This window comes from Tachyglossus aculeatus, chromosome X1, assembly GCF_015852505.1.
Source record: "Tachyglossus aculeatus isolate mTacAcu1 chromosome X1, mTacAcu1.pri, whole genome shotgun sequence".
Lineage (NCBI taxonomy): Eukaryota > Metazoa > Chordata > Mammalia > Monotremata > Tachyglossidae > Tachyglossus > Tachyglossus aculeatus.
This window is the reverse complement of record NC_052101.1, coordinates 101815712-101829218: the sequence shown is the minus strand read 5'-3', so window position 1 is coordinate 101829218 and position 13507 is coordinate 101815712. Positions and strand designations below refer to the sequence as shown.

General features: G+C 42.9%; 1 protein-coding gene across 5 annotated transcripts in view; it reads left to right on the top strand.

Moving 5' to 3' along the window:
- The window catches only part of ITPR1 (inositol 1,4,5-trisphosphate receptor type 1), a 346510-nt gene that overhangs the window by 6088 nt on the left and 326915 nt on the right, over positions 1-13507 (top strand). The window lies entirely within an intron of this gene.

Sequence of the window (13507 nt, the reverse complement as noted above, 5' to 3'; positions counted from 1 at the left end):
AAAACTGAGCCAATTTTCTTGGGGTGGTGTAAAAAATGTTCTTAAAAGTGAGCTGAATTACTTAGCAGTTATTCCATTGTATAGCCACACCACGATGGTCGGCAGTATACACTGCAGAAAATTAAAGCTTTTAAATCGTTATGGACCAAGTAAAAACAAAAAGCAGACAAAAGTTTCTCTTGCTCTGAGGGAAGTAATCAGAATAAAAAGATGATTGTATGAAATGAAGGGAATCTGAATTTCAGCAAACTGTTAGAGCAGGTCATCACATTAATCCATTGTTGGGTAGGGACCGTCTCTGTATGTTGCCGATTTGTACTTCCCAAGCGCTTAATACCATGCTGTGCACACAGTAAGCGCTCAATAAATATGATTGAATGAGTGAATGAACTAGAAGCTTTTAGAGTATTCCTTTAGATCAGTGATCCTTAGACATTTTTAGGACATGGACCACTTGAGTGGAACGAAAGGCGTTGCAGATCGTCTCCCTTGCCTTTTTTTCCCCCTTTTTTTCCCATTGCCAAGATGTCCCCCTCCACCCCCCCAAAAAACCCTCCTTGGCTTAACACCTCACTCTTCACCCCATTCCTTCCCCTCACTTTCTTTTTCTCCTCTCAGGGTTAGGCAGCTCACTGCTTTTCACTCTAGTACTGCTACAAATCTGCAATTTCTGTGGTGTGGAGAGACTGAAGTGCTTTATCATTATAACCATTGCCAATCCTGGATGATTTTGGTGTGGCCACAAGCAATTGGCAGTTGTCAGCCTGTTTCCTTACTTAAAATGGTGTTGATGGGCAGGTCCACATATCCATATTCGAAAAACACCTTTCTAATCTGTGGAGCCTCTTGGAAACCATCACCAACTATCAAACATTGTTGTGTGTGTGTGTGTGTGTGTGTGTGTGTGTGTGTTGCAATGCTATAATTAATTGAACATTTCTTGGCGCAGCTCAAAAGTGTACATTCACATATGTTTTGTTGCTAATACTCATTTCACAACTAAAGATTGTATCTTAAAGTATCTTCCTTTGCCTAAAGGAAGTTCTGAAACTTAAACCAGGAACATTCAGTGCTGTAATATAAGAAGAGTAAACTGGTTGAGCAAAGAGAAATAGTTTTTTCTAAAAATATCCAATTGTAAAGGGCTTAGAACTGCACTGGCCGTTTTCTTATTTTATAATCGTATGTGCCTGGGTTAAATAATTTTAATTTCTTTCCTTTTGAAGGAAATTATTCTTGGGTTAAATGTCAGTAAATTGATCCTCCTCTGGCAAATTTTTGTTTTCTGGCATATTCTTTTTGGCTTTTTGTCATAAAATGTTATGGTTTGCCGTGCTCTGCCCTCATCATCAAACAGCTTCCCAATCTTGCCTTTAAGGCAAAGGGTCTCACCCCATTTGGTCATGAGTATTATAGGCAGCAAAGTGTGTTAATCTACATTTCTGGCAGAATCGGAGACTTAGTTCTCCCTATGGTTTATTAAAAATGCATGAATGTGATGGATGACTCATGTTAATTGGTACCTAATTCTAAAGGTTAGGAGCTTTTTGGTGTTTTTTTAAATTATATTTTCTAGTGACTTCAAAATAGATCTTGGAGCTAGAAGGTGCCAGCTCTAGCTTAGCTTGGCAAATGATTTGTGTACCAGAATGTTGGAGGATAGAGTTGTCTACACAAGTTGAGGTAAAACAAAGAGAAAAGTCTCATTAGTCATTGATTTGATGTTAAAAACCAGACACCAATATTTACGCACTGTATTTAGGATTGTAGGTTTTTTTAAATATTCAATTGGACAATAACGTTTAGGGTCTGAAAGGAACCCACTAGAAATAAAAGTAATATTATGATGAAACTTTTTTCCTTTTGTCTTTAGGAGCCAAATTTTTGAGGGAAGATGTTATACTATTAATCAGTATGAGTATATATACTTCTACTATATTTATGCAGAGAAGGAAGCAGCGTGACCTAGTGATGGGCCTGGGAGTCTGAAGACCTGGGTTCTAGTCCTGGTTCTGCCAATTGTTTGCCGTGTGACCTTGGGCAAGTCACTTAAAGTCTCTATACCTCAGTTTCCTCAGCTGTAAAATGAGGATTCAATACCTGTTCCCCCTCCTACTAAGACTGTGAGCCCCATGTGGGACAGGGACTATGTCCAACCTGATTAACTTGTATCTACTTTAGTGCTTAGAACAGTGCTTGACACAGAGTAAATGCTGAACAAATTCAATGATGATAGTCACTTAACTGTCTTAGCAATTAGATGTTCAAGCAAATGCATCTCATCATGTAATTAATTGGCATCACACAGTGTGGGCTTGGAGTATTCAAGCTCCCTATAGTCACAGGAAGCACTGGTGTTGTAGTTAGATATATTAGAATCTCCAAACTACTCCAAAACAATTGTCAGTTAAGATGGTAAGCAAATAGTTCCATAATCCATGACGTAGTAGTAGTTGGCTTTCAAGTTTTACACTGCCTATATAATTGTGTATATAGAACAGTAATCGAGTGACCAAATGGAATTGGTTCAAGTAAAGGCGAATTAGAGTAATGTGACCGGAAGGCCTGATTTAGGTAGGATAGTCCCTACATTTTTCTGTGCCCATCCTGCCTTCTGCTTGGTAGGTTCTTTGGGATATATTTGTATTCCAAACCTTTAAAGGTTTTAAAAAAATAGCTGAGATTTCAGTTGATGGGAGAGGTCACATAGGGAGTGGGAAGGGGTTGAAAAGGGAGAGAGGGCAGGGGGAAGAGAATAATAATGGTAATTGTGGTATTTAAGTGCACACTGTGTGTCAGGTATCGCTAACCACTGGGGTAGGAACAATACAATCAGTGAGGCCTCTTGAGCCTGAGGAGGTTCCCCCTAATGTCCCTTCCCTCTGTCAGAGGGGTGCGGGTCTGGCTGCATGTCTTGAGGAAACTGGAGAGTGAAGGATTGTTGGCTTGCATGAAAGGTTGAAATCAAGCATTCCAAACATCCTCAGGCACATTTTGCTGTATATGGACTCGGCTCTGAAAGCAATGTTAAAATAAATCCTACCAACCTTCCAACACGACAAGCTTCAAATCCCCAAATGAAGCTGTTCGTTTTTGGGTTTTGTGGTAGGAAATGAAAAAGGGGAAAACTGATGTAAAATAAGATTTTCCTTATTTTACTTTATTTTATTTACCTCTTCTTGCCTTTCCCTCCCTATCGAGTGTGAGCAGCTCACTTAGTGCTCAATAAATGCCATCGAATGATTGTGTAGAAAAATGTAATGAACCCAAAGTTCCTGGAAATGTCTGAGAATCTGGTTTTAAAAGAAGCCATTTTCTTCATGCCACTAGTGCCATAGCCACGAGGCCATGCTTTTTGCTGCAGCTATGGCTCCTCCTTGCCAATCTTTTTGGTAGCAAATACCAGTGCCCTGAAGTAGAAATTAGGGTTGCTCACAAACTCTCACCTTAATTGCTTTCTGCTGTCAGATCCAAGCAATTAGGCACAGTTTAGAAACCTAACCTTAGGTAGTTTAATTGTTATGAAAGGTAAAAGAGACTAAAAAGCACTCAGTGAAATGTTTCCTCTCCTTTAGTGGTGGTGCATATAAATTGCCAATTGCAAGTTAATTGAGCAGTAAAACACATTGAGAGCATGGTTAGAATGAAATAAATGGAGCATTGGGGTGCCAGACTAGCAGGGACTATTTAGCTTTGGACAGCAATGATTAGAATTGCCTATTTAAGGTTAGGGCATTTTATGGTGGTCTGGTTGCTACAAGGCAAACTGTCTGATGAATGGTCACGTGGTTTCATCAAAAATAAACTAATAATATTTAAGCCCTGAGAAGTTCACATCGTCTCCCCAAACTTAAGATCAATAATTAGGCATCAAACACTTTTTTTTTTCTCCTCACCCTGCTGATACACCACCTTTGGGTTAATATAAGTGTATTTCTGAGTTAGCTGTAGTTTCAGGGGTTGCTAACTTTTGAATCTGAATTCTGTGGGGGAGGAAAAGGTGGATTTTTTTTGAAAATGAATTTAATATAATTAATGCAGTATGTTCCTTAGAAAAATTGCAGTAAGTGGTTCGGTGTTTTTGTGAAAACCCATTCTTAGCTCTATAGAATGAAATGAGCACATTTTTCAGTGAAAGTAGAGACTCGGTATCCAGCTGTTGCTTTAAAGGTTTCTATGAGAGGCATAATAAGAAGGACCTACATTGGCATTCCAGGGAGAACAGAAAGTTCTCCTCAGGTTTTTTGTTTTTTTTTTTTTGCTGTTTGGGTCAGCCACCCAGGTATTGTGTAGTCAAGTACCCTAGAACAATGATTGTATTAATCTATGTGACCAAGGTGCCAACCTTTTTTAATTCCCAGGATTTTTTCAGACTAGGTTTTTTTTTTTCCTTACGTGGTTTACAAAATCCATTCTAAGACTGGGAGTCTGAGCCTAGAAGACTCAACCCTACAAGCCAAGGAAGCCCTAAACAAATGAACAATGGGAGAAAGGTTTCCAGAAAGTTTAATGTTTCAGTTCAAATATTGTAGGTGTTTTTAAGGCACGAAAAAACATGTTAGCTATGTGAGGAATCATGTTAAAAATGATTTACGTTTTAGTATTTATCTCGATCCACTTTAGAGAAGCAGCATGGCTCAGTGGAAAGAGCACAGGCTTTGGAGTCAGAGGTCGTTGGTTCAAATCCCGGCTCTGCCACTTGTCAGCTGTGTGACTTTGGGAAGTCACTTAACTTCTCTGTGCCTCAGTTACCTCATCTGTAAAATGGGGATTAAGACTGTGAGCCCCACGTGGGACAACCTGATCACCTTGTAAACTCCCCTGTGCTTAGAACAGTGCTTTGCACATAGTAATCGCTTAATAAATGCCATTATTATTATTATCATTATTATTATGTCATGGGCTCTAATCCTGGCTCCGCCACGTCTGCTGTGTGACCTTGGGCAAGTCACTTAACTTCTCTGAGCCTGTTACCTCATCTGTAAAATGGGGATTAAGACTGTGAGCCCCATGTGGGACAACCTGATCACCTTGTATCCCCCCAGTGCTTAGAACAGTGCTTTGCACATAGTAAGTGCTTAACAAATTCCATCATTATTATTATTTGGGTAGCTCAATGCTGATGGGCTTTCTGATTATCAAATAATAATACTTTTAAAAAAGCAAAGAAAACCTTTTCAGACTATTTTTTCCTCCAGAATTTTCAATTACAATGTGATAGCAAGCTTTCACTGTCCTCGTCCTTTTCCCCACTTGCGGCTAACTAGGGAAGATTTCCCTGGACTCATATAAAAAGCAGTAGTACCTAAAACCCAGTGTGATTTCATTTTGAAGTATGGATGCTTCTTTTTCTTATTCTCTGCTCACCAAGGAATCCCCAGGACCCTTCAGGACCTGCAAGAGCAGAGGAGCCTTGTGTTAACTGTGGAAAGAGCACGGGCTTGGGAGTCAGAGGTCATGGGTTTGAATCCTGACTCTGCGACTTGTCAGCTGTGTGACTTTGGGCAAGTCACTTAACTTCTCTGGGCCTCAGTTCCCTCATCTGTAAAATGGGGACTAAGACTGTGAGCCCCACGTGGGACAACCTGATTACCTTGTATGTACCCTAGTGTTTAGAACAGTGCTTGGGACATAGTAAGTGCTTAACAAATAACATAATCATTATTATTATTAATAGTAATAATAATAAATAGAATAGCTATGCAGTTGATTGCAGATTTGATACCACATACCTATAAATTTGATTTGTTTGAAATTCAGAATGCCTCAGTTTTCTACCATTAGCTGGATTTGATCACCTAGTACGGCACAGTGCTGTACTAGACACTTGGGAATTTCTAAAGGAAGTGAAAGATGTAGTCTGCTCTTGAGAAGCACATAGCTTAATGAGCGATAGAATATGTGTAGCATTTGTGCGATGAATTGTCAATAGATTCCACGGTTGGCAATAGACAGGAAGGTTTGGTCACCTTTTTAAATGCTCTTTTTTTCCTTCTGGGGAATTTCATTGTGTCTAGAGCCCTTATCGAGAGAAGTCCTTCCTCTGAAGTACAATGCACGAAAAGCAGCATGACCTAGTGGGTAGAGCACGGGCCTGGGAATCAGAGAGACCTGGGAGCTGATCCCTGCTCCACTACTTATCTGCTGTGTGACCTTGGGCAAGTCACTGCAGTTCTCTGGGCCTCAGTTACCTCATCACTCAATCGTATTTACTGAGTGCTTACTGTGTGCAGAGTACTGTACTAAACACTCGGGAAGATACAATATAACAGAGTTGGTAGAAGCGGTCCCTGCCTGCAAGACTGTGAGCCCCATGTGGGACGTGGATTGTGGACTGTGTCCAACCTGATTGACTTGGGTCTACCTCAGTGCTCAGAACAGTGCCTGGCACATAGTAAGTGCTTAAAAAATACCATACAAAATATTGCTTTTTACTAATGGAAACATTGCCTCCCCCTTCTAGACTGTGAGCCCACTGTTGGGTAGGGACCGTCTCTATATGTTGCCAACTTGTACTTCCCAAGCACTTAGTACAGTGCTCTGCACACAGTAAGCGCTCAATAAATACGATTGATTGACCTTTTGTGGGTATATATTTTGAAGTGTTTAGCATCCTTTAGTGTGTTAATTTATAGAGATGAAAGTCCACGAGTGAAGATTAGCTGCAATCTGCAGAAAACATCTGGTGTTTAAGGAATTTGGTCACTTGAAAAACCCAGAGGCTCAGAGTTTTCGAGAACTGAGTTTACCAGCCCTCAGCAGATAGCTGCAAATGGTTTTCCTCTAAGCTGATCTTCACTGGTACAAAGAAGCCAGAAGCATTTTCCAGGGACTAAATGGATCGAAAATGGGTGTTCATGCAGGGTTCTCTATAGTGAAGAAGAGGCCTGCATGCTTTCCACTCTTTCATCCCAAAGAGATTGTTTTTCATTCTAACAGAAACTTTCCAGATGACTGTTGGCTTGGTAGTCCAGTTCATTTTTTTTCTAGATGCCCTTGTATGTTGACTTTACTGCTCTTTATTTCCTTTCAGGATAGCCATAGTAATTGCAGCTAGTATTTGCCAAGTCACCAATGCTTAATTAACGTGGAAAACCTTTGGAAACGTCAAGGCTGGTCCAGGGAGCTTTTGGGCTAATCTTTTCTGAGTGTATTTCTACAAGAGACCCCCATGGGGACTGGTGTGTTCCTTGAGTTTTTAACTATGACTGGTTTGCTCAATCAGTGATCTTCAGGTATAAATAGGGCTTAGGATGACCCAAGGTGTTGTAAATTACCCTGTGACTGGGTTGCTGTTGTTTTGAAAATAATAAAATATCAAATGGGAAAAAATGAACATGAATGGAAATTTGACCCCCTTCTAAATGTTCAGCCCATGTGGACTCCTAGATTATTATTTTTTAAATATGAATCAATCAATGGTCTTTATCGAGTGCTTACTGTATGCAGAACACTGTACTAAGCCCTTGGGAGAGGACAGTACAACAGAATTAGCAGACAAGGTCCCTGCCCATAATGAGCTCACAGTCTAGAGGGGGAGGCGGATATTAATATGAATAAGTAAGTAAAGTAAATGCTGGGACTCAAAATTTGTGCCATTAGTTTATCAAGAGTGAAGCAGCATTGAACCATGGCACCTTTGTCATTCAGAAGCACATCTTTCAAGACAGTTCACTGTGTTACAGCAGCAGCAGATCTTTGATAATAGTGGTGATAAATGCTTTCGTGGGAAGCAGGTGTCCTTTTGGTGTTTACGGGCCAAAGCTCCCTAAGATCATTTGGGCTTTACAGTTTTCGAAAGGAAAATGCTAAAAGTAAGAGGAGCTGGGTCTTTTCTATTCCGTGTGGCTTGACCTGTGAAATACCGAGAAACCACAGCTTTGGCTTTATTTTTAAACATTCCAGTAATTGACCCTAAATGACAAACCTTTGAGAGAAGTTTATAATAACCATAAATAGAATGTAGGTTATTTTGATGTAGCTTTTATGTACATGCAGGGATAATGAAATGGATGCTTAAACCATCATGTGGGGAGCAGTGTGGCCTAGTGGAAAGGTCACAGACCTGAGAGTCAGATTACCTGGGTTCTAATCCAGACTCTGCCATTATCCTACTGGGTGACCCTGGGCAACTCACTTGACTTCTTTGTGCCTCAGTTCCGTCATCTGTAAAATGGGAATTCAGTGCCTGTTCTCTCTCCTACTTAAGCCGTTAGCCCCATGTGGGACAACGATGGTGTCTGACCTGGTTATCTTTTAACTACCACGGTGTTTAGTATAGTGCTTGGCACATGGTAAGGGTTTACCAAATACCATCATCATCATCAGGTTATAAAAATCCAGGTGAAGGAATTATGATTACATGCCATTTAGAGGCCCAAATTGTTGTAAATTGGCACTTGTGCATATTATTTTTATCTATCTTATTTTGGCCATATTTGATTTTATAATGTTGGCTTTATTGTTCAGTTAATCATATTTATTGAGCACTTACTGTGTGCAACACTACTAAACGCTTGGGACTATTCAGTATAACAATAAACAGACACATTCCTTGCCCACGCAGTGCCTAGTGCATACCTTTCTCTTTAAATTAGTTAATGTTCAGTGAAATGTTGTTTACTCTTCTTGAATGTTCAGACTGGTATTTTTGAAGAAGTAGTGTTTTTTTAATTTTGTTTTTTCCTAGCAGACTACAGGAATACTTGACTGGGTAGTTTCCTATAAAATTGCCATGTTCTGAAGATGGGACAAAAGACTCAGTGTTCCATAGCCTGAATACTCCAAAATTAGGTTTATAAATTTATCAGAACATGATGGTGATGGTATTTGTTAAGTGCTTACTATGTGCCAAGCACTATTCTAACCGCTGGGGTAGATACAAGGTACTCAGGTTGTCCCACGTGGGGCTCATAGTCTCAATCCCCATTTTATAGGTGAGGTAACTGAGGCACAGAGAAGTGAAGTGACTTGCCCAAAGTCACACAGCTGATAAGTGGCAGAGCTGGGATTAGAACCCATGACCTCTGACTCCAAGCCCGGGCTCTTTCCACTAAGCCACGCTGCTTCTCTCTAGTTCTCTATAGCAAGAAATTTGGAATATTGGAATTCATTCCGGAGGTGAATGTTTTTACACTTTTTTTTAATGGTATTTGTTAACCACTTATTGTGTGTTGGGCACTGTACTAAGCTCTGGAACAGATACAGAGTTGTCAGGTTGGACCCTGTCCCGCTTGGGGCTCACAGTCTAAATAGTGGGGAGAACAGATATTAAATCCCCAAGTGGCAGAGCTGGGATGAAAACCCAGGTCCTTCTAACTCCCAGTCCCGTGCTGTATCTGCTAAGGCCACGCTGCTTTGGTAGACACATTCCCTGCCCACAACAAGCTTATTTTAGCAATCAGCTCCTGAGCCCTTGAGGTAATGTTGGAAAATCTGTGAGCCCACTGTTGGGTAGGGACCGTCTCTATGTGTTGCCAACTTGTACTTCCCAAGTGCTTAGTACAGTGCTCTGCACACAGTAAGCACGATTGAATGAATGAATGAAAATCGATCAAACAGTAGTATTTATTGAATGCTTACTGGGTGTGGGGCACTGTATTAAATCAGCTCCTGTTTCCCACTTAACTGTGTTTAAAAGAAAAATCAATATACTCATTATAGCATAGCAGCCACTCTTAAATATTGACTGTCCTGATAAAAACTGTGAGATGAGTCATCTCAATATTTTTGTTAATGTTGAATATCTCGCAGTTTTTAGTGTGTGCAAATACAGTGGCTGCTAAATCCCAGAACCGATAGTAATAGGTTGGTTTTGGTGAGGCCCCCTGCCCTCTAGCCCACATTTTGTTTGTTTGGATTTGGGGGTTGGGAGTGGACATTCCTTTGTACATGTGATTTTTGTGAGGCGAGAATCACCAGCATGGAGATTTGTGGGTGTAAAGCCTTGTTGCAAAGGTAACAGAATCCTGGAAGCAGGGTTGAAGTTAAAAAAGGAAAAAAAAAAATTCTAATCGGAATGCCGATTGCACCAGAAATGTAATGCCGGTCATACAGCATAAGATGAGGAGACCAGATTCCTCGCGTTGTCACCCCCCACCTGTTGAACAGGGACCAGAAACCCCCAGAAAGGGGCTGTTTCCTTTCTCTCCCCTTTACCCAAACAATGGTATTTATTGAGCACTTATGTATGCAGAGCACTGTCACCCCCCTCCTCAAAAATCTCCATTGGTTGCCTATCCACCTCTGTATCAAACAAAAACTCCTCACCAAAGGCTTTAAAGTACTCCTTCACCTTGCCCCCTCTTACCTCACCTCGTTTCTCTCCTTCTACAACTCAGCCCACATACTTCAGTCTTCTCGTGCTAACCTTCTCACTGTGCCTCAGTCTCACCGCCGACACGCCATCCAACCTTGGCTTCACAGACTCCATCCTCTCCTGGTTCTCCTCTTATCTGTCTGGCCGTTCATTCCCAGTCTCCTTTGTGGGCTTCTCCTCTCCCTCCCATCCCCTTACTGTAGGGGTTCCTCAAAGGTCAGTTATTGGTCCCCTTCTGTTCTCTATCTACACTCACTCCCTTGGTGAACTCATTCGCTTCCACGGCTTCAACTATCATCTCTACGCTGATGACACCCAAATCTATATCTCTGCCCCTGCTCTCTCGCCCTCCCTTCAGGCTCGGGTCTCCTCCTGCCTTCAGGACATCTCCATCTGGATGTCTGCCCACCATCTAAAACTCATTATGTCCAAGACTGAACTCCTTATCTTCCCTCCCAAACCTTGCCCTCTCCCTGACTTTCTGATCACTGTGGATGGCACTACCATCCTTCCCGTCTCACAAGCCCGCAACCTTGGTGTCATCCTCGACTCCGCTGTCTCATTCACCCCTCACATCCAATCCGTCACCAAAACCTGCCGGTCTCACCTCCGCAACGTTGCCAAGATCCACCCTTTCCTCTCCATCCAAACTGCTACCCTGCTGGTTCAATCTTTCATCCTATCCCGACTGGATTACTGCATCAGCCTCCTCTCTGATCTCCCATCCTCCTGTCTCTCCCCACTTCAGTCTATACTTCATTCTGCTGCCCGGATCATCTTTGTGCAGAAATGCTCTGGGCCTGTTACTCCCCTCCTCAAAAATCTCCAGTGGCTACCAATCAACCTACGCATCAGGCAAAAACTCCTCACTCTCGGCTTCAAGGCTCTCCATCACCTCGCCCCCTCCTACCTCACCCCCTTCTTTACTTCTACAGCCCAGCCTGCACCTTCCGCTTCTCTGCCGCTAACCTCCTCACTGTGCCTCGTTCCTGCCTGTCCCGCCGTCGACCCCCGGCCCATGTCCTCCCCCTGGCCTGGAATGCCCTCCCTCCGCACATCCGCCAAGCTAGCTCTCTTCCTCCCTTCAAAGCCCTACTGAGAGCTCACCTCCTCCAGGAGGCCTTCCCAGACTGAGCCCCCTCTTTCCTCTCCCCCTCCCCATCCCCCCTGCCCTACCTCCTTCCCCTCCCCACAGCACCTGTGTATATGTTTGTACAGATTTATTACTCTATTTTACTTGTACATATTTACTATTCTATTTATTTTGTTAATGATGTGCATCTAGCTTTACTTCTATTTATTCTGATGACTTGACACCTGTCCACATGTTTTGTTCTGTTGTCTGTCTCCCCCTTCTAGTCTGTGAGCCCATTGTTGGGTAGGGACCGTCTCCATATGTTGCCAACTTGTACTTCCCAAGCACTTAGTACGGTGCTGTGCACACAGTAAGCGCTCATTGAATATGATTGAATGAATGAATGACCCCTGGCCCATATCCTGCCTCTGGCATGGAATGCCCTCCCTCCTCAAATCTGACAATTACTCCCCCCCACCCCCAAAAAGCCTTATTGAAGGCACATCTCCTCCAAGAGGTCTTCTCAGACTAAGCCCCACTTTTCTTCATCTCCCTCTCCCTTCTGCATCTCCCTGACTTGCTCCCTTTGCTCTGCCTCCCCACTCCCAGCCCTACAGCACATATGTATATATCTGTAATTTTATTTATTTGTGTTGATGTCTGTCTCCCCCCCCCAACCCCAGACTTTGAGCTTGTTTTGGGCAGGGAATGTCACTGTTTATTGTTGTATTGTACTTTCCCAAGCACTTAGTACAGTGCTTTGCACACAGTAACTGTTTAATAAATAATATTGAATGAATGAGTACTAAGTCCTTGAGAACTGAGTTGGTAGACATGAATCCTGCCCACCAGGAGCTTACAGCCTAGAGGGGGAGACCGACATTAAAATAAATTACAGGCAGGGGAAATAGTCGAGTATAAAGACATGTGTGTGAGAGCCATGGGCCTAGAGTGAGCGTACCTGTGTCCAGAGCAGTTCTCCCCACAGCCCTGGGGGAATTCAGGTCTACAGTTTGGGTCACCCAAAGACTATAGGGTTGGGTTAGCCCCTCCCACTCAGCCCCCAAGTATCTTAGTGAAGCAGTGTGGCTTAGTGGAAAGAGCCATGGGCTTGGGAGTCAGAGGACATGGGTTCTAATCCTGGCTCTGCTACTTGTCTGCTGTGTGATCTTGGACAAGTCACTTCACTTCTCTGTGCCTCAGCTACCTTATCTGTAAAATGGGGGATTAAAAGTGTGAGCCCCACATGGAACAACCTGGTTACCTTGTATCCACCCCATCGCTTAGGACAGTGTTTGGCACCTAATAAGCGCTTAACAAATACCATAATTATTATTATTATTAGTGGCAAAGGCAATGGTGTGGGAAGTGTGGTGGAAGGGTAGAAAGGGGGGGCCACCGTGGCCTCTTTCATCTTGGAAACAGAGCAGGGATCGAGGTGCAGCATTGGGTACCTTGGGGGATGGGGAAGTGGTGGTGGTGGCGGCTGGAGGGCTGAGCTGGGGAGGTGCCACGCATCATGTCCATGGACTCTTAGTGGCATTGCCCTCAGCCACCTCCTTGGGTCTCTGGGCAAGGGAGGGGTGGGGTTGGGTGAGTTTTCTCCATGCCCAATCGATTGTAGACCCCCCTCTAGACTGTAAGCTCGTTGTGGGCAGGAATGTGTCTGTTTATTGTTATATTGTACTCTCCCAAGCGATCAGTACAGTGCTCTGCGCAAAGTATTCGCTCAGTAAATATGATTGATTGACTGCCTGACCCCCCACCAGGAGCCTGGTTTCTGGCTACACCTACTGGTGACCAGTAGGCTCCGGGGAATACTCCCCACTAGCCAAAAAGGTTGCCGCCGCCAAACAATTTTCATAACTGGAATGGTGGTTCCGGGACTTTTGTTTCTACCAGAGCCAAGTTCTGGCCCGTTCTGGCCTCGAGCCTTATCTTAAAGTTACTGTCAGTACCAATAGACGTCTCTCTTTCCTCAGCAGGAAAATAAATCCTCTCTTGCCTCATATGTTAGAACAAAAATAAATAAGGGTGAACAAAACAATAAAATGGGTAAGACAGCACACTTCAAGGTCCTTCAGACCTCATCAGTAGTAAGTGGAAAACTTCAA